We start from the raw sequence: 21,792 nt of genomic DNA, 5'->3' as shown, positions 1-21,792 counted from the left end.
AGGACAAAAATATATATATTAAGATTTTGTTGGAGGAGATGCCTTGAAGATCTTGAGACCAGAAATTAATTGCAACAAGGTTTTAAAATACAGATTGGAGGTTTTTTCCTTTCCCTTTGATACCTTACCAGGAAGAGAAAGTGAGAACTTTGTGTTTTGTTTGGACTGATTGACTCTCTCTGAATTTTGGGGAATTGCTCTAATTTTTGAAACACTTTGGTTGCTTTAAAAGAAGAATAAAGAATGGCTTTATCTGCTGATGAACTTAGAGAATATGAAGAAAGAAAGGACGCTGTGAAAAAGCCTTTCTCTCTCTAGAAATGGTGTTTGTTAATTATCAAATACAACAACAGATGGAGGAAATGGAAGGAGAAGAAGGAGAAGAAGAAGAAGACGCCATCTTCAATGAATTTAAAAATTTAGTTAAGAGAGAAAGGAGAAAGAAAGGAAGGAAAATGAAGGACTTAAGATCTAAAAATACTTAAGAAAGGAAAAATAAGATGCAAAACCAATTCAATGTTAATGTTACTGAGCAAAAGGAGAAAGGAATACAACAGAGAGCGGAAGTTGGAGGTAAAAAGGTTAGGTGGGATAAGAAAGGAAGGGAAAAGGGAGGGAAAAGCCACAAAGGTATAAAACAGGATGGGAAAAAGGAATTTTTTTTAGGGATAAAGGGTAATGTATAATTTCTTTAAAAAGAAGATTCTGCAAGGTACATAAGATGGTATGGTAGTATTTGTATTAGAAATAGAAAATTAGAATGTTATAAGAATCTGAAATGTTTAGTAATGATAGATTTTAAAATTTAACAAAAGATTAAAAGGAATGTTTAAAATATTGAGTTTAATTGAAAAGACTAATTTACTGTTGTTTTGATCTTATTATTGTAGCATTTGTTTCTTTGAAATAGACAATTGGAAGGCTATAAGATTTAAAATTTAGATTCATTATTTAATTATAACTAATTATTGTGGACTTACTATTTATTTATTTTCTTTAGAGACATCAGTCAGGGTAGGTTGAATACTAAGCAGAATCAGATTGGGTATTAGGTGTTATTTGTTTGGTTTTAAATATTAATTTAGGGGGAAGGAACAAAGAAATATATAGAAAGGCATCATACTTGAGAGTAAGGGAAAAAGTGTGAATATCAATATAATGGAAGGTTGTAATGTTTTCTTATTTAATTTTTAAAAACATAAAAAGTGAAGCCAACTGAAGAAATATAATTCTGGATTTCAATGTCTTTCTTTACTTTGGTCACAATGATGGATTATGCTTCTGTGGAAATTTCTCTCTCTTAACATAGAGGGAAGGAGGGAGGGAGGGAGGGAGGGAGGAAGGAAGGAAGGAAGGAAGGAAGACATCACAGTTTTATAAAAGAAGAAGCGTTTTTCTCTATTTCATTTGTCTTTTTAACATTTTTACACTGTTTCCATCAATAAATATGTAAAAACACAGCAACCAGTTTTTCAGAGAAGTGGGAGGTGAAATATATTCTTGTTAGCCATTTGAAGCAGAGGAATTTACTTTAATCAATCTGGAAACATGGGCAGAATTTTTATTAGCTGTTTACTGGGAGGATAAACCAGAATGTCCTTTCCACCAGAAATGGTGAATTGTTCACGCTCAAGCTACACTAAGCTAAAGGTGCAGATGTGTCCACATTCCATTGTTTGAGAAGCCTTATCAATCCTTTATATTAAAACAGCCATACATGAATATTCAGTAATAAGATTGTATGAAAAGTTGAAAGATGACTTGCAGAAATCTTAAATCTATGATTTCCTTTTTTTCTCATCGTATTTTCTTATTTCTTTCATTCCACCATATTCTCATCTTGGGTTTTTTATAATTCTAGTTTTTCTTCATTACATATTTTTAAAACAGAGTTGAGTTTGTAAAGGTACTTTAAAGTTTTATGGTGGTGGAAAAAGACCCTGAGGCTGATCAGAATCTCAGAGAGACCATTTTCAAAGGCTTGAATTTGTTATTGCCAGGGAATTAGAAGATATTAATCTTTATATCAACAATAATGGTATATCCAATATCAACAAATGAAAAAGGAAGGCCAATGTCCTTAGTAATTTTGTTGGTTCCAATAGTACACACCAAATTTAAAGGCACTGTGAATCATTTTTGCACTTAAATTTGCCAAGATTATTAATCTCAAAGAAAATACTGAAGTGTTTATAGAGTTAGAAGTATATTATCGATTAATTGGAAGCAAAACTTGGGCACAGGTAGTCAGATAATCATTGAGTGCCACAATTACTGTTTATGTGGTCTCTCTACAGTAAACATTAGGAACTTCATGCACTAAAATGGAAATTCTTCCTCAGAACTGATCCTCTAAAAGAAATTTAAACATATTACTGTATAGTAGTAGATACAATACATACTACTGTATTGTAGTATGTACACATACTATACATATACATGTGCACAAATACACAAACTGTATAATTAATTCATACTTCCTCTGAGAGGAGCTGGTCTGAATTATAATATAAAGATGCTTCGTTAATTTTAATCTAGGGTAATGCATGAACTTAATACTACTGTATTAGCTAATTGCAATATACAAAATAAACTAAATAAAATCAACATCTATATTTTTCAGCTGTTGTTACATATAATGTGTTTTCTTTATATGTAATGTTCTGTTTTTGCCCTCATCTGCCAAAAAACTATTATATATTCGTTCTTCTGGTTCTGAACACAATCCTTTTACATCAACAGTTTCAAATTTCTCACCATTTTCTAGTCTTGCACCTAGTCTTGCACCTAGTCTGTTTATTTGATAGCATATGGAATGACTTTTAGTCTGACAGGTTCAAACTGTTTCTACTGACATTTGAATTAATTTTCTTGACTACTCAGAAGACTTTATGAAGCCACTAAATCCTCCCCTCTTTTCTTTTTTTTAAGGTCCTGGAACTCCCCAAAATCATACCCCTGAAATTTAGCAACAAACTACTTATTTTCCTGTTATTTTTAGAAGGCAAGAAAGAAAAACATTGTGTAAAATCATTAAATACATCTACAATATTTTTTCCAAAACAAGATTCACAAAACAAGATTTTTTTCAAAATCTCAGACCCAGCTGCTTCTGGGACATTTCTTCTTGTATACCCATTTTGGTCTACAACTGTTCCTTTTAGCTTGTTCTCACCCAAATAGTTTAAAATAAGTCCTCCTGCAAAAGGTTTCCTACCAAAATTAAAACATAAGTCATGTTGGTTTAGTCCAATGGTCTATCCCAGGGGTCGCCAATCTTTTTAACCTCAGGGACCACCAAACTCATAATTTTAAATCTGGTGGACCAGACACGCTGGGAAAATCCCCAAAAAAGTCTGCAGGAAAATTCCCCACCCCGTTTTCCTACTGATTCTTTATTTGGGATCACAGGCTACCAGCTCCAGCTTCATTCTCAGGGAGAGAGAGAGAGAGAGAGAGAGAGAGAGAGAGAGAGAGGGAGAGAGAGAGAGAGAGAGAGAGAGTTGGCTTCATGCAAGGAAAGCAACGGAAGCAGCTGAAGTCTTTCTTTCTCTCCCCCAAACTCTGCCAGAAATGAGTCTTTGTGAGACTTGTCATGCTGGCGCAGCCTCTTGGAACAGGCTGGCTTGCAGGGTCCCAAAGACTCATTTCTGGCAGAGTTTGGGGGAGAGAAAGAAAGACTTTTGCTGCTTTCCTTGCATGCAGCTAAAAGCAGAAGAAGAAAGAAGCGGAAAGAAGCAGGAGAGGTGTGTGGGGCGACTGGGGCAAGTACCCGCTCTCTTCCCTTTCCCTCCTCCCCTCACTACCTCATATTGTTCTCAATGCAAGCAAAACAAGCCTTGTGTTCCCATGGGCCATGTGGGTGGCACAGCCTTGTGTTCCCACGCAGCCTGGATTAATTGCTTTGGGGGGGGGTGCTTTGGGGGTGACATTTCTCTGGAGACCACCAAAATTTTCTCATAGACCACCAGTGGTCCCCAGCCCACTGGTTGGTGACCACTGGTCTATCCAATCTAGCATTCTGTGCCACAAAACTAGATATATTTAGGAACATCACAAGTTTGGATCAAATGGCCTTAATCTTACAGTCCCAGAGTGATGTCATATCTTTGACATCCTCGATCAAGGATTTGCAGTATATTTAGACATAACATGCCATTTCTGTGCCTTCTATTCCATTTCTGGAAATATAGTATATGGAACCCAACCCAATCCTCACACCTTGGTCATGTTCCTTCATTTATAGTGATACAGAGGAAATTTTTATATGCAAGTATTATTAAACTAAACATTAAAATATATGCAGGACTGAATTTGTTTGAAAAGCAGAGGTGGTTATCCTATAAAGCCTGACTTATGCACTGATCAGGATGCAGATGCCGGATATGGAGCAGACTGAATAGCCTCTTTAATCTGTTTGAAATAAAAACCTTTCTTTAAGAAAAATGTGTGCATTACGTAGGCATAATGAAACTGTAAATGAAAATGAAAAAATTAGATTGGGTATGGTCTATTGCAGGGCTATCAAACTCCCGGCCTGTGAGCCAGATGTGTCACGTTTTGGCCACATTCCCACGAAGAGGGAAAAGTCCCAATTTGTCATATGCTGCTGCTGTGATGATGTGAGTTTGGCACCCCTGGTCTATTGTAAAATAGGGCATCCAAAAAAGAATGTCATAATATTGATTAACAAGAGAAACCCAATATGGTCTCTTTGATACCATGGTCCCAAAGCAGTTTAGTGTGCACTGAAACTATGAAATCTTGACAAAAAAAACAAAAAACCCATCCAGCACAATTCATTTAAAGGGCCACTTTGTAGGTTAATACTCTCTGCCTAATCCAATTTATATCCTTACACTGTTCTTAATATTCACTGTGAGAAGAAATATTTCATAATGTTGCTGCGGAAGATCAACTTTGTCCTTGTATACTGCAGAAAAGAAACAATTTCTCACATGCTATTGCAATGCTGCTCCTATAAAGTGTGTGGTTAAGTAAATTAATGCTTTACTTATTCCACAGCCCAGCAGTTTGGAATAGGAGATTATATGCCTGCCCTAAGATGACAATTCTTCAGAATAGTTATTCAATTTGTTGCAATTGCCACAGCTGTTAGATGTTTAATGGCTTAACAATTTTGATGATTTGCTTCTACCTTTAAGTTAATCTGCCCTTTTAAATATATTTTATTTTTTAACATTGACGGTTTTAATCTGAGCATTTCTCTTTCTTATTTTGGTTTATATGTAAAGTCAAATTAACAATAAGAACTGGTGGCATTGGAATAAAAACATTCTGATTTTTCTATTATTGATGCTCAGTAGATCATTATAGTTCTATCATGCTCGCTCAGACCAATATGGTGTTCAATCCCACTATATTCAATTTCTAGCAACATATGAAATCTGCTTCTAAATAAATAATCTCAATCTGAAGACTTGTACTGACACACTGAAAAAAATAATGGCTTCTTTTGGCTTTTGGCTAATTGAGCAATTCCCAAGAAGAGCAGGAATGTTTCTTGGAATTTAATTGCCTTTTGGGAAGCATTTCTATAACTGCTCAATAATGTTTTGCCAACAACAGGCTTTTCCTGATGTTCCAGACTATATTCCAATAAAAATATGCCTCTAATGTGCGATTTGGGTTTCTTCACACATCAGTTGCATTTTCCATTTGGAATGCATGATGAGAGCGGTATGCTTGTATGCACGTATGTTTATGTCAAAAATATTGGGCTGAGGAGGCTCAGTTGCATTCATTTAGAAGAAGCTGACCAAATATTTTGAACTTCCTTTTGTTATGCTTAAATAGCATCCCATATAGAATGATAATAAACCTGACATCTGTTAGATAGTACAATCTGGCTAATTATTTAGAAATTGGCCATGCTCTTCTAACAACAGCTCACCCCTCCCTATCTTCATGTTGCTGCTGCTGCTGTTGTTTTGTAAATCATCTACTAGCTATATTTCAATAGATCCAAACTTTATTACCAGTGTCAAACTGTCATAAACAATTGACAAACTACAAATTTGCAATTTCCCCTGTGATACTGTTGGTACTGTGTGAAGCTGTTCCACATTTCTACTCAAAATGCATTTCAAACTGAAGCAACCTAATCTCTACTTCTCTATCAACAAAAGTGCAGGACTGGAAGAGACCTGTTGTTGAGATTGTGCACTTCTGCAAATATTGCAATATTTTTTGCTTTGCAAATGTACTAATATAGATATTTCAATACACATTTTCAGGAGATTATTTAAATGTCCATTGAACCTGAAGATTGGATTAAGTGGTTTTATTAATTTATATGATCAAACTGAACAGACATCAATGTTTCTAGGTGTTTCTGAGAGGCACCACTATATTTATATCCTACCAGTCTCAAAACCTTTGGTAAATCTAAAGAGTTACACACCTTTACTATAAACAGCTTGATTGTTGTCTAGTTTTGTGGTATTAGTACATCTCAAATCTTGAATGATAATTTTTAAGAGACTTAAAAATTATCTAATAGAAACATCTTGAGCTGAGTTATATGCATTTGCTACATGCTCGCCAATAATTTGACCTGCTTTCTTCTCTTTTCCAGAGTTTCAATGTCATTTTTAAAGAAGCTACAGAAATTGGTTATCAGACATGAAGGAGAAAAATTATTGTACTGAGTGGTAATTCAGGAGTTGCTCCCAGGGCCATGCAATAATTCTTCCTCTGGAATTTGGCTGTCCCTTAGGAAGACAAAAGTCTTCCTTAGATAACATATTTTATTGCAGACACAAGCAACCAGGGTTACAATGAAACACATTTTCTACCCAATACTGTAGTTGTGTATCTGGTTTTAGAGATATGTATACTCCAAGAGAGCTTCTTTTTCTCACCCTTTTGTAAGTGCTTGCTTTCCATTTCTTATGCTGGCCAGTTGGTGGCATCTGGCCCATGTTCACTGAATAGTTATGTTCCAGATTCCTTGTCAGTTCCAGCTGTTTATGTGGAAGGATCCTTGGAAAGAATTACATTCTAATAAACATATAATAGGGCAGCTATAATAGGTTGATGCAATGCATCGATATTATAGAATGGCAGTCCTGAAAGTTCTGCACAGATTGTCTGTTGTCTCCAGATACAATGTAAGATATTGGACTTAACTTTTAAAGTCCTGAACAACTTTGATTCTAACTTTCGGAGGATCTGCTTTTCTTGTTACAGACCTGCCTGACTGTGAAGATTTGATCCTCTGAGAAGTCCCTTCTTTTAAGATTTGCCTGTTAGGCAGACATGAGAAGACATTAACTTCCATAGGTCCATGGAGATTGTCAATCATCCAGGTCATAGTTGTGTTCTGCCCGTTTTCAGGTGTAGCTCAGTAAAATAAAGACAGAATCCCAGTGTTTGCCTCGATAAGCTATATGTGTTTATTCAACTGAATAGATGGGTCTCTCTCTAAGCAAGAGGAAACCCTGAACAGAAGATAAGACTTCTGAAGATTTATACCTTTTCTTTGCTATGACCATCACACAGAGAAGCTGGCACCCAGGAGGTAAGATAAAGAAGTACAGAAATATCCAAGCATACCCTTTGTGATTTTGCATGGTTGCTCAGAGATTTTCCAGAACCTTGAAGATCCCCTGAGGTAATTGCACCATCTGAACATATGCTCCCTCAATCTATCAGAATTATTGAATTCCTGATCAACAGTAATCCCAAAGGTGCTTTTCAAAAGACAACTGGACATTCTTAGTTTTTTTATCCAGAAAGCTTCTTCAGTTCTGACTTGGTTCTACCTCTCTCCACCTTTAGAAGATCTAAAACAAGTGTCCAACTTTGGCAACTTTAAGGCTTGTGGACTTCAATTCCCAGAATCCCTTAGCCAATTAATCCTGATCCTAAAAGAAGCATCATTTTAACCAAGCTTTAAATATCAATGATTTTATTATTCAAGTGTTAATGTAATTTTTCCCATTCTGTTTCTTTGTATAATTTAAAACTATAATCTGCTTTGAGTTATCATTTTAAACAGAAGGGTGACATATACATCCCATAAGTAAATGCAACTGCCACTTTTTAAAGTATTTAATCCACTGATTTTATCCACAACATTCATCCCTAAAAGCTACCACAGAATTTTAGAAAACCCAGTAAAAAGTAAGTACTATAACCTTTTTTCCATTAAAAGAAGACAAGTTACTTTATGATATACATAACCCTTCTGACAAAACTATGAAATGATGTAGCAAAAGTTATAATAAAATAACACTGAAAAGCAATGTGTAAGTGACCTTGGAAAAGTTACAAGATTGAAAACCAATTCAATTTAAAAGTAGGGCACTATTTGCAGAGAATGAGATAAATGGAAGCTCAAGAGCCTGAACTGAAAGTAAGAAAACTCTGGAAGGTTAACGATTCTGTGCAAAGTCAAAATAATTCTTAATTAAATGTTTTATTGAGCAGTGAGGAACAATTGAACAGGATAATTCATGGTATATACCATTAGCTAAATTTGGCTATAATCTATCTAACAAGTGCCAGTTAAATAGAAGTAACATTATAATGAGCATGTAGATTTTCAGAAGCAGAATCAAAAACTATAGTTCAAGAATTTCTGGCATCTTCACTGCTGGTCATAATTTTTCTCATTATATTGCCTGTGAAAAAAAGAGGCATAAATTAATAAGCAATAATGGTGGTACTAATCTCATATGAGGTAGGAAGTGCAGGATAAACAACTTCCACTCTTGATTCTTTTTTTGTGCAGAAATTGGTGCTTAGGTCAGAAATAGGAAATATGTGGTTTTAGAGATGCTGCTTCCACTAGAAATGCTAGTTAGCATTAGAGAAGGTCTTGAGGTCCATCAATTATTGGGACTGTTTAAGATATGTCACTTGATACATGTTGCACTAAATTACAGCTTGTAAATGACTGCATTTGTACAACAACCAAACCATGGTTTATAAGCCATTCATGCAATATGCTAATTCCCCTGGATATGGCTTAGCACACAATGTGAACCCTGTATTTGTGCAACAGAAGGTTCTTAAGATGATTTCTTCCTATTGCGGAGGAGTAAATAGAAAATAGTATGACCAATAAAAGATTTTTATTCATAACTTTTCTTTTTCAGGCATAACATTATGTCATGTTTCAGACCAGTACAAATCCTTGAATGAACATATTGTTCTGGTAAACAGTTTGGAAAGACTCTAATCAGATTCAGACAATGGATTGGAGATTACTGTACATGTACAGCAATTTGAGTTCTGAGATGGCTGCCTTGTGGATGGAAGTGAGCTTCAACTGGATTTCCCTCTGCCTGTTCTCCTTGTGGGGAGAAATTGGCCATGCAGATCACAGGAACCTTTTGAGTGTCTTTGTTGTGGGAGAGGGAGGTCTTGAATATAAGCAACAAGCCAATTGAACTCTATTTGCAATGGATACATTTAGCAATTTTATCAGCATTTCTTATTAGTCTCCCATCCAAATCAAACCTGCTTTGTTGCTGAGATCAACTAAGGTTGACTAGAAAGAAGTGCAAGGAAACCGATGACCCCAACAAGCCTAACGCTAACCCAGAGGTGTCCAAACTTGGCAACTTTAAGACTTGTGGACTTCAACTGCCAGAATTCCTCAGCCAGCTAACTCTTAAAGTTGCCAAGTTTGGGGAGCCCTGTGGCCTAACCCATTGCATGGAAAAGGAATAGCAAACTCAGAGGATAAATGCTAATGGTCATGGAATGAACCTTAGTGCATGACTGACATTGTTGGTCCCTGAGATTAGCTTTGAAGTGGTAGAACACATACCTTGCACTCAGCATGTCCTAAGTGTAATATCTGGCATTTTCAGCTAATTGTCAAAATAAGGTACTTGAAATTCTAAAGCAACAGGACCGCTTAATGTAGATAAAGTTAAGATGAATAAAAAGGTTATAAGTAATAATAAGTAATAATGAACATATAAAGATGTATTTTTTTCTTTGTTATCATATCTATAAAATGTTTTTAGGATAGATTTGGGAGGATTATATGAATTGTTATAAAATAAACTAAGTAAATTATAGTTATCTCGCAAAGTATGAATGAACAAAATTATAGTCAAATGATTGATTAATGGTGATACTAGGTATTCAATTTTTGATTGATAATATGAGTTAGTATGCAATGTAACAGTAATTGAGACTATGAAATGGATGCACAAAAAAATTGTAAACCAACCGACACACTGCTTGTACATTTATGAAAGAAAGCTGGATGTTTTTATGTTTTGTTTGTTTTTGTTTGTCTTTAAAAACCAATAAAATTGTTTTTGTTTTTTTTAAAAAAAAGGTTATAAGACAATTCCCATGTTTCTAAAAATGCAGCTATTAGCTTTAACTTATTAACTTAAATATTGCCATACTGAATCAAACTGAGCTAACAAATAATGTGATATCATTTCAAAGCCACACAAATCATCAGAGCTTCACACAACCAATATGTAGATCAGAGGTGGGATGCAAATATTTTTTACTACTGGTTCTGTGGGCGTGGCCATGTGACTGGGTGGGCATGGCTTCTTTTTTTTGCAGCAACCTTCCCCCCGTGCTCCGTTTTCCCCCCCCCCCTCCTGAGCCTCAGGGAAGCCTCCTGGGCAAAGCAGTAAGACAGCAAGGGGGATCCTGACACAGCTGATCATCAGAACAGCTGATAGTCAGAGGGGGGGGGAATACAGGTTCGGCCGAACGATAACATTTTAAACTACCAGTTTGCCTGAACCAGGCCGAACCAGTAGAATACCACCACTGATGTAGATGCTGTCATCAGGGTAACTAAACATTCTGAAATGCCTCTTTCAGTATGTTCCCAACTGAGAGTTCCTTTACTCCCACATCAGAACAAATTTCTTTGGGGTTTTTCATGATACTTGTTCCTGAACAATTGGTATTGATTGACTTCAGTTCCTGCTTTAAAATAGAAGAGACTCAACAATTCTATAGTACATCACAGCAGATGAAATACCCAGTCTCTATTTCTGCTCAGTAAAGTGCAGTTTAACACCATAAAATCCCATCTTGCCAGATCTTAAATTGTCTCTTAGAATGTAAACCAAAACTCTTCAGTTGCTGATGTAAATTACAGGTAGGAAAGATTGCAGGGTCTTTTCACCAATAACATTTTTGTGCAATAGCAATTTGGTTTTCTCTTAAATTTCTTGCTTGTTCCCTTTTATACCAAAAGGTTACACTAATGCCACCCCATTGCTGCACTGCTTGAATTTAAAGACATACTGGCCAAATGATTATAGAATAGGATTCTGTCCTTCAATGGGGTGTTTTTCTTTAACAAAGCATCCTTATAAAACTGCTGTATGATTCACGGGCCCCTAACTTTTAGCAGAAACATGACACATTCATTGCCCCTCTTTCCTTGCTTTACTTTTCTTCATTGTTTGCAAAGCATGCAGTCAAGGCTCTTAGGGCTGTTCTAAATAATGGAGGACATGATAAGGAGGCTACAAAACATCTTCTCAAACAGGAACAGGCTGCTTCTTCATCTCAACAAAAGCAAAAGCAAAGTCACTTTATCCTGGATAAAAATAAATGATATCAAAAAAGTATATAAAATCAGGCCGAAAGATGTGCCTCTGTGCAGCAATGCAGAAGCAGCTCCAAACCTGTGTGACATAATGCCAACATTAACTGGGTTTGAGAGCTAAGTTGATTTTTTTTTTCTGGCTCCGCATGGCTAATTTGATGCCAGAGCAAAGCTAATTCCCCCTCCCCCTTTTGCAGTGTTGCAATTCGGCTGACCTTGTTGATGGTTTATTCTCCTCTTGGTAGGAACTCTTGAATCACCCTGTGCCTGGGTGTCAAGGCAACCATTATCATAGGGCTTCAGGATTCTGGTGACTGGTGGTAGCCTTGTTTCTCCCTCAGTCCTCTTTCCAGATGCCATAGCAGTTGGCAACTATGGTTACAATACTGAGAAAAGTGTTTAATTACTAAAATGCTGACATGCTGCTTTTTTTTTTTCATTTGTTGCAGTTTTCAAGCTCTTCATAGCAACTTTTCTGGGAGAGGGAAGCAGTAGAGCGGCTGGTTGAACATGTCTGAAAAATTGTACACAACATGGGTGTAAGGAATTCAAGCACTATGGCATGGAGGTCTTAGAGGCCTTATACACACTGCATTATGTGGTTCATTTTAAGCGAGCAATGGTGGTTACTTGTTGCATTAATGAATTGCAATTAGCCTGGGAATCCTGTAGTTAGCAACTCTTGCCCTTCTATTTTGCATACCAGAGAAGGAATCACAGTGTTTGTGAAGGCTCAGCTTCAAGCAATGTATTTTACATTCTGCTTGGTAAGAACAAATGAAAGTTCAAGCTGTAATTTTAGGTCTGTTTTTTTAAACAAAAATAATGAACTCAAATAATGAGAATTTTTATTTATTTATTTGTTGTATTTATTGTGGGAAACGACGACTCCTGATCACTTCTTCCAGCAGTTAGATGATGGGACTGAATTTTCCAGTCCAACACATGTAGCAATTCAATGCAGTATGCACAGAAGTGTAGAACATTTTAATATGCTCAGTTACATTGGAAATATTTTTCAGAGGGTTATCTATTAATATTTGATAGAGGACTCAGATTTGTAGTGGATGAGGCTAGAGTCAAAAGTGTTGACTCTAAACTCGAATGCCATATTATGACATATGCATAACATATACATGAACTTTGTGTCTTAGCACGCTGCATGGATCACACCTTTCCTGGCTTGTTTGGTTTCTGCTTAGTATGACTGCAGATGTTCCCTGTATACCTATGACTATCACTAAGTGTTGTATCTTGATGAATGTATTTTATTTTTTTTCTTATGTACACTGAGAGCTTATGCAGCAAAGACAAATTCCTTGTGTGTCCAATCACACTTGGCCAATAAAGAATTCTGTTCTATATTATTCATGCACAGAAGGGAAGTTTATCTCATATGATCTTAGGTCTACTTTCATTGGGAATATTTACCAATTGCGGAGTCAAGCCAACCCAACAAAAACCTCAACAGGAAAATCTTTTATCAGTTATTTAGGGAGAATGAGCAACTAACTGGCCAAGTTATGCTGCTCGGGACAGGATGGAAGAAAAGGCATATCCGAGATACGGCTTGCATCTTGGACGGGGGTAGGTCGTAACTACAGCATTTTGTGGCTGTAGGGCCATTAATTTAAACCGTCGTTAAGATCACTTGAGGTTTTTGATTCTCCTTTTGGTGTGTGTGTTTTTTTAGAGATAGGGATGCTATCTGTTTATTTTTTTAAAAATATCTAGTTGCTATCGGTGAAAGTAATTGTAATTATCTCTCCAACCCATCCTGAAAACCGGGCGAGGCCAGAATTCCCGCCTGTAAGCGAAACAGACCAGAGCTAAGTGGCTCTGGCGCCGTCGCCCGACTGGCCGCCCTCTTGCTTTCTCTCGTGGGTGGAGGGGTGAGGCGGCGAAGAAAGAACGAGCGAGCGGCGGCCGTGCTTTCGTGACGGGGAGGGCTCCTGGCTTTGGAAGACCCAGCGAGGTTTCTCTCTCCACCCCTCCCCGTACACCCACCCACCCCACCTTCTCCTTTTTTTCTTTTTTTTTTTCTTGTTTGGCGGCGCGATCTCGTGCGGAAGAAAGTGAAAGCCTGGGACGCGTCGGAGGAGAAAGTCGAAGAGAGGAGGCGGAGGTTGCGGAGAGAGGAAGAGAAGTGGGCGCCGCCTGGTCGCTTCTGCGCGCTCTCGCCCGCGGCGGGATAAATGCCGGATTCGGGGCGGCTCGCTTTAGTCACTGAGCCGAGCGGTGGGAGGACGAGGCGGAGCAGCAGCAGCAGCAGCAGCAGCAGCAGCAGCATTTTCTCCGGCCGCTTCGAGTTGAGGTACGTCTCAAGCGGGAGCGGTTTGGCTTTTCCAGGGAGGAGTCGCGCGCCTTTTTCCTCTTCTCCTTTCTTTTGTTTCTTCCTCTGGTTTTAATGGGATTTTTTTTTCGCCGCCTCCCTCCGGTTTCCATATGGGCGTGTTGGCCTGTTTCCTTTCCCTTTCGTCCCTTTCCACCCCACCCAACCTGGGGGTCTCCCTAAACGCCCCCCACTCGAGCACTGCCCGTGGCTGGGAGAGAGGCTGGTGCAGATTCTTGCCTGCCCCATGACAGCCGTTGGAGTCTGTTAAGACTGGCCGCCAGCAAAGGGGCTGAAAATGTAATGGTGGGGACCAAATTGACTTTGCGGAACAGAATAACTCTCGGCTTTGAAAAGTTTTGTTTGCGCGGCGAACTGAAGGTCTTGGTGAGTTAAATTTGCCGTTTTCGAACAAGGCAGTTCTGATAGAATAGGATGTTGCCTACTGCGAACCGCTTGAGGCTGGTAAGCAAGAAAGCAACCAGGCAATTCTTCATTTCGGCCAAGGGCCGAATAAAAACAAAGCAAAACCGAAACGATTTAAACAACAGCTCAGAAAGTGGTTATGTTCTGATTACTGTATGCCCACGGGTGTCCGAATTACTATTAACTCTAAACTAAGAGCACATAGGATTTGAGCTAAGTATAATCTAAAAATGAAAGTAAAATCCTTGGTATGTTTTTTAAAACTGAGACTTTGTCCATAGGCAGAGCTAAATGGCAGGAGTCTGGAAAATGTTATCCTTGGAAGTTGTTAATTCCTGCCTAGATTTAGTAGCTGCATGGCAGAATTTAGCAGCAGCCAAAGTAGATCTGTCTGGTCCAAGAGGAGGATTTGCATGTAAAAAGCATCTGTGTGCCAGGGGGATTTGTTATATCAGGCTAAATAAAAGGAGCCCTGGAATCCCTCTAGAAGCTGTATGTATATCCAGCAGCATCTACATCACAAAGACATAGTCAGAAACCACAGGATATTTATTTATATATACACACAGAGAAAGAGAATATACCTGCCTTCAAGTACAGTGAAAGCAGAGCATTAAACCTTAAATTGCTAAGTGATTTAGTGCAATTAGTTCAAGACTTCATCAACTTGGAAATACATTGAATTTATATATCCCACAGGTCTGAGTGAAGAAGATCAAATCCTTAAGAAAACCTCTGGACAGTTGATACTGATTTAGTTTTTTTCTAGATGGGTTCTGAATACCTTTTTGGCATGTTCTTAATCTAGGAATATGAGAACTTCCTCAGAGACTCTATATACTTGTAGCTTCTCAAGTAGATCCCTTCTCCATATAGCATTAAAATTATCAGCTAGTGTCAGAGGTCAAGCCCACGGACAGAAATTTACCTACAATTAATAGATGAAAAGCTGAATATTTCTTTCAATCTTATTTACTCTGGCCTTGAGGAGAACTACATTTGAGACACCAGGTGGAAATTTGAATGATACTTTGTAAAACTTTAGATAGTAGTTTTGGAGTAGTTACCACAGGACCTAGCTGAGGACCATTGAGGTGCTGAGAGTACACCTGGGCATAGAATAACTTTAAAGCATCAAGGATTAGTATGGCATCCCTTGATTAATGGAAAATTCTGATATGGCAGCATTCTAGACTACATGGTCTGAATGAGCACTTCTCTCATCAGAGACTTAAAAAGTGATTCTAAGGTATTTCAAAATATTGCTTTGCTCAATTTTGTGATCATGTGTAAATTCTGGGATGTTTAGTAAATACTAGGACTTTCTCTTTTTGACATAATTTTTCTAATTCTTCATAAATGTTTTTGGCCAGCCCAACAATTTTGCCTTCAGGTGATAGATAGATAGATAGATAGATAGATAGATAGATAGATAGATAGATAGATGATAGATAGATAGATAGATAGATAGATAGATAGATAGATAGATAGATAAAATTCTTTATTGGCCAAGTGTGATTGGACACACAAGGAATTTGTCTTTGGTGCATAAGCTCTCAGTGTACATAAGGAAAAAATAAAATACATTCATCAAGAATCATAAGATACAACACTTAGTGATAGTCATAGGTTACTAATAAGCAATCAAATCATAAATAGAAAACGAATAAAACAATATAAATTTTAGAGATACAAGCAACACGGTTATAGTCATAAGTTGGAAGAGATAGGTAATAGGAAGGATGAGATGAATAATAGTAATATAGTCTTAGTAAATAAGTTGACAGTGTTGTGGGAATTAGTTGTTTAGCAGAATGATGGCCTTTGGGAAAGAAAACTGGTGTACAGTTTGCTAATGATCCTGTGTAAACTAATTGGATGGTCATTCAATTTTCTTCCCACTGTTATAGTGATTATTACTGCTGCCCCAATGTTCTGGTACGATTGCAATGAAAAAAGGTCAACTGATACGGGGTCTACCATTCTTACAGATAATTTCTGCTACTAGGTAATCATTGCTTGGTGCATTTTCTGGTTTAGGTTGCTAAACTTAATTTTTTAATTTCTGAAGTTGTTACTGGTAGCTATCGGGAAGAAGCATTCAGATCGGTTTGATTTGGCTTGCTTTTTCTTTATCTATTAAGAGAACTAAAATGTCTCTCGGATCCCAGCTGGAATTGTAAAAGTGGGGCAAAGTGGCTGTTTTAAGGATAGAGTTGCCAGAGTGGAGTTGAGTTTCTGGCTTGAGTAGCTACTATCAGAAAGTTCTGACCGTTTCTCTTGTCTTCCCACAAAGCAATTGCTTATAATACCTTCTCTTGTTAATAGGACATGGTTGCAGAATATTCCTGATATTTATTAAAAAGCCAAATCAAGTCTTCCTTTGCTTCCAAGCAATCTACATCAAGCTAGCAATTTGATTGAAATACCCTTTGGGATTGAGGATGATCCAGGATCAGGTTGGAGTCACTGAAGAAGATAAAGAATAGTGGCAAATAATTGACACACCTGCACCATTAATTTTGATGTACTGACTTAGAATTTCAGATTTTAGTATGTGTTTCTTCCTGTTACGATAATCCACTTGATCCAAGTAGAGCTGAGTCCATCTTATCCCAATGCTTAGGACAAGCAATTTGTTAGGCACCTGCAAGATTAACATTCCCAGGATATGATCTCTGTCAGGCCAGCTCAGTATAGAAAAGCTCTATATGAAGGGTATTGTAGTTTGTGAAACTCCATAGTCTATTAGTTAAAATCTCAATGCTAGTCCTGTGGGACAATTCTGTGGGATAGTTAGTAGATGTTGAGCAATTCACCAAGGTTAGATTCAGTTTGTAGAAAACCTAAAGCAAGCAGAGCCTACATAATCTTTGGACTGATGAATAAAAAGTGGAAGAACTGGGGTCAGTAACTTCTGTCAATGTATCCCATTTGGCAAAGGGGAAAAATATATTGCTTTATTTTATTGCAACATAAGGTAACATATGAACAAGCAATACTCTGTTGGATTGAATCCATCTAGTCCATCTGCCTGTTCTCAGAGTGGCCAACCAACTGCACAAGGAAGCCTGCAAATATCCTAGCAAATGGTCTTCAAAGAAGCCACGATATCAAGGCTTGCTTTCCTGTGACTTTCAGGAATTGGTCCAACCCCCCTTTTTTTTTTCTGAAGGCAGTAAGGCTGATATCTCTACATCCCATGGTAGCAGATTCCAAAGTTTAATTATATGTTGTTTAAAACTTTTTGTTCTTCCAGGATTCAATTTTATTGGTTGACATCAATTATACTAATCTGGGAAGGAGAAATTAACTTCTTCTTGGCTATTTTATCCACACCATGAAAACCTTTGTACTCTTTAACTGTCCCATTTGCTTGCTTTCTATACTAAAAAAACTCAAATATTACATTCTTTCCTCTTAGAGAGATTGCTCTAGCCTCTTGGTCATCTTTGTTGGAGTCTAAACCCTTTCAAATTCAGCAGACTTTTCTAACTCTGCAAACAAAACTAATAAATAAATCTCCACCGTATCCTTTTTGAGACACAGTGACAATATTCCCACAATATATGCCCACAATATTCCAGCTGTGACCAAATAATTCATTAGGTGGAAATAGACTGTGTTCACAAGTAATGCTGAACCATAATTTGATTAATCACTATGAAAGTACAGAAATATTATTGTATGGATCATATACACAAGAGCATAACCTATGTACCATATCTTGGTGTTGCCATTGGATTGATTAGATGTCATCTGTATGTTTTGCCTTCTCTCAATTTGATCCTGTGCATCTCTTCACTTTTCTGAGTCAGAACACTCTTGAAAATAAATACAAATTATTAGTTTCCACAATAATAGCAATAGCACTTATACTTACTGGTATATACCACTTCACAGGGCTTTAAAGCCCTCTCTAAGTGGTTTACAGAATCAGCATATTGTCCCCAAAAATCTGGATCCCTATTTTACCAACCTTGGAAGGATGGAAGGCTAAGTCAGTCTTGAACCTGTGGGAATCAAACTCCTGGATTGAGCAGTGAGGTAGCCTGGAGTACTACATTCTAATCGCTGCACCACCACGGCTCTTATTTCTAACAGCACTTTCCAGTGTATATTTACTTGCCCTGCTCCATTTTTCTTACATTTCTGCTATTGAAAAGAACTTATCCTCACCTGGTAGCAAGACTTTTCCTACTTCCAGATCTGAAGATACATATGATTTGCTGTAAGTGAGGAATATGAGGGGACTATGCGTGTTCATGTGGGGCACAGGTTATTATTATCAGCATCGTAACAGTCACCGTTCCTATTGCAACAATGAATCTCCTACATTGCAGCAATTCTTCCTGATTCAGAACTAGTCATGCTGCTTGCTGGTTTTTAATGGCAGTAGCAGTAGCACTTAGACATAGTGCTTGACAGTGGTTTACAGAGTCAGCATATTGCCTCCAACAATCAGGGTCGTCATTTTACTTACTTCAGAAGGATGGAAGCCTTGAGCTGGTCAGGATCGAAGGAATTGAACTCTTGGCAGTGAGCAGAGTTAGCCTACAATACTGCATTCTAACTAGTGGGCCACCACAGTCTTTCCCCAAATGACTCCAATTTCTAGTGGAAATCCTATTGCGTACTTAAAGTTGTCTTAATAAATTAATGAATATGGCTACTACATGGTAGACTTGGTTTCTCCCAATCCCGTTAACACCATCTCTAAATACAGAGTAGTTTTCTTAGTATAGGACTTCCTTAAGACACATTTAGAATAAAGCAGATATTTGTAGCCTGAATATTATGCTTCAGGAAGTTCCATGTGGTACTTTGTATCACAGACAGAAAAATGCATTGTAATTATATAGCCTAATCTTTACACAGTTTATATAGGCATCTTTCTATAATTTTAAAACATCATAAAAAGACATGTTAAAAATGACTGATTGCATATAATGCTAAGTAATTGGGAAATTGTTTATTTGCAAATGTTTTATTAGTTGTAGTGTTTGAGTTTGATAATAAGCATTGTACTACTGAATCTAAGTATATGTTGGAAAAGTTATCAACTTGAGAGAATAGAAAACAATGCTTGAATACTAATACTTGAAGTTTGAAATATTTATATCTATTTTCTAAAAGAACACTCCAATAATCTGTGTGTGCTTCTCAAACAGAAAAGCACAAGCTTTTCTTTTCTTACCACATTGTGGTAAGAACTTAAGCTTACTACTACTAATACTTTAAAACAACTTCCTAAAGGCACAGCAAATGCTGACACATATCAATGATAATTGAATGCACTTTTCTTAATCAGGTGTGGAATTATATTTGTGCCAAATTGAGTCACTTTTTCTACTTGTCTCTTTAGACTTCTCAGCTGTACTGAACTGAGTGACTTTTCTATCAGTGGGAATTTGAACAATCGGAAATGGGACGAACCTTTTGTTCACTCCATTCTGGAAGTGGAATGTCTATCCTAGTTAAAGCTTGCCAAAGCATTTGGCTCTCTAATGGGTAGTTGCTAACAACATCCTTTCAGAAAATGCCCAGAATGAAGAATTAGGTCAGTGACAAAATACACGGTCTGGAAACAGAACATTTCTCCCCCAAAAGAGGTTTAGAAGCAATCTGAATAATTCAAGATAATATGAACAAACAATAGGCATGAACTAAAACAAGTAAAATTTATTTACAATTTGTTCAGAACTTCGGCTGTGTATATTTTAGCCCCAAAATAAAGGCTTAAGCAAATTTGCTAAACTGTAGAGGTGCAATTTTGTCATACCTCTTGTATTTGTGGACAGTAATGCATTAACCTTGTGGACAGTAATGCATTAACCTCTGGGTGAATGTTTTGGAAGCTTCAGTAATCTTAAATGAATGAATACATTGGAATACCTTGAGAAGTAAAAATGTAGCCTTTATAAAATATAAAGTATTATGTACAGTATCATTATAAGTTCTGGATTTAACTCTGTACTCATCAATTTTAATTAAGTATATTACATTGTAGGTAATTGTATCTTATAAAACATAAATCTATAGACTTGACGTGCCAAACACAAAGTCCTGTAGATATTATATTAGTGATAATCAATGAATTGTCATAAGTAGCAAATAGATGACTACAGCATATTAATTAAACATGTGTGGTATTCTTACTAGTTAATTCTAACGTATCATTAACACATCATTTGCCATAAAACCCAGCATATTTCATAGGATAGTACACAATTAAATAGGTGAAAATATGTGTGCCAGGATAATGTTACAGGGTCCAATTTGGGTAAGTTTAGTCTTCCAAGCTTTCAGACAGCCACATATAAATATCAATGTACACACTCTGCCAGCGAGCAGTTCTCTGAGGATGAGCTCCAGCACAACTCCGAAAGCTTGGAAGACTAAGCCTCTGGTTCTGGTGACCAACCCACATTGGATCCTGCAACAACTAAAACGGTGTTCGAGGAAGTGAAGACTTAAGTGATTAATATTTCTGAACAGGGATATAGTTTGTGCTACAAGTACAATTTAGGTCGACAACTTTTTCATCTCTTCCTAAAAAAAACATGTCGAGACTTCTGTATTACCTGTGACTACCCCATCCTGATGTTCTGCTGCATATCTTAAAAGTACTGGGCCAAGATGCCCATGATTATGTGGCTGGGGATGATGACAGTCTTTTATTGACCCTTCTGGAATATAATGGGGTAGACTGGCCTGAATTGATTTTTTTTTTGTAAGCAGTAAATGAGGACTTTAGAATATTTTGGATAAAGTAATTTACCACTAATAAACCAGAAGAGTGGGATTTGTTCTAGTAAATGGAGAAACAATTTTTATTTTAAAAGATTCTAAGTATTTAATAGGTGTCCTTCATCTGCAAGTAAGTGCACCCTCTGCTGTTTATAAAACGAATAAAAAAAGAAATCTTAGCTTTTCTGATCTGTTCTGACTTTTATCTATTTCAAGACCAATTACAATGAGTAGAGAGAAAAACTGATGAGAGAGGGAAGATTGTTATACCCCCCCCCCCAAAAAAAAACCCAGAAGCAAAGCATAAATTAAGTCTGTAGAAAATGCGTGTAAAGGCTTCAGACAGCTATAAAAAAAGAGAGGAAGAGGAGCACAATGAGACTTGCAAGATAATGTTCCTACAGCCAATCCAAACAAAAGGAGTCTCTAGTCTTCCATGGAGTTCGCAGTATTTCTTGATCTGCTCTGCCCAGGAGAGCTTACAAAATGCTAGTTAAAAACATTTATCAAGGAATAATTTGGGATAGCAATAATCTTGTATGAGTTCTAAATTTAAATTAATTAATGTTTAAATTAATATAAAGTCTAAATTTTAAAGTTACAAAAAAATAAAGTATATTTAAAAGTAAAAAGATGAAGTGCAAAACTTCTTTTATAGATAGTAATGTATAAAAAAGAATTGTGCATAAAAGTAGAAACCAACACCTCAGCA

General features: G+C 36.9%; 1 protein-coding gene across 1 annotated transcript in view; it reads left to right on the top strand.

Moving 5' to 3' along the window:
* The first annotated feature begins 13,374 nt into the window (after positions 1-13,374).
* The window catches only part of SERPINE2 (serpin family E member 2), a 30,869-nt gene continuing 22,451 nt past the window's right edge, over positions 13,375-21,792 (top strand). The window contains exon 1 of the mRNA XM_026664233.2: positions 13,375-13,886. The gene's annotated coding sequence lies outside the window, so the exon portion shown is untranslated. The remainder of the gene's footprint in view (positions 13,887-21,792) is intronic.

Source organism: Notechis scutatus, chromosome 4, assembly GCF_049901735.1.
Source record: "Notechis scutatus isolate UNSWTSFEM ecotype Mainland chromosome 4, rNotScu1.2, whole genome shotgun sequence".
Classification (NCBI taxonomy): Eukaryota; Metazoa; Chordata; class Lepidosauria; order Squamata; family Elapidae; genus Notechis; species Notechis scutatus.
Note: the sequence above shows the minus strand (reverse complement) of the source record. Positions and strands in the feature narration are given on the sequence as shown.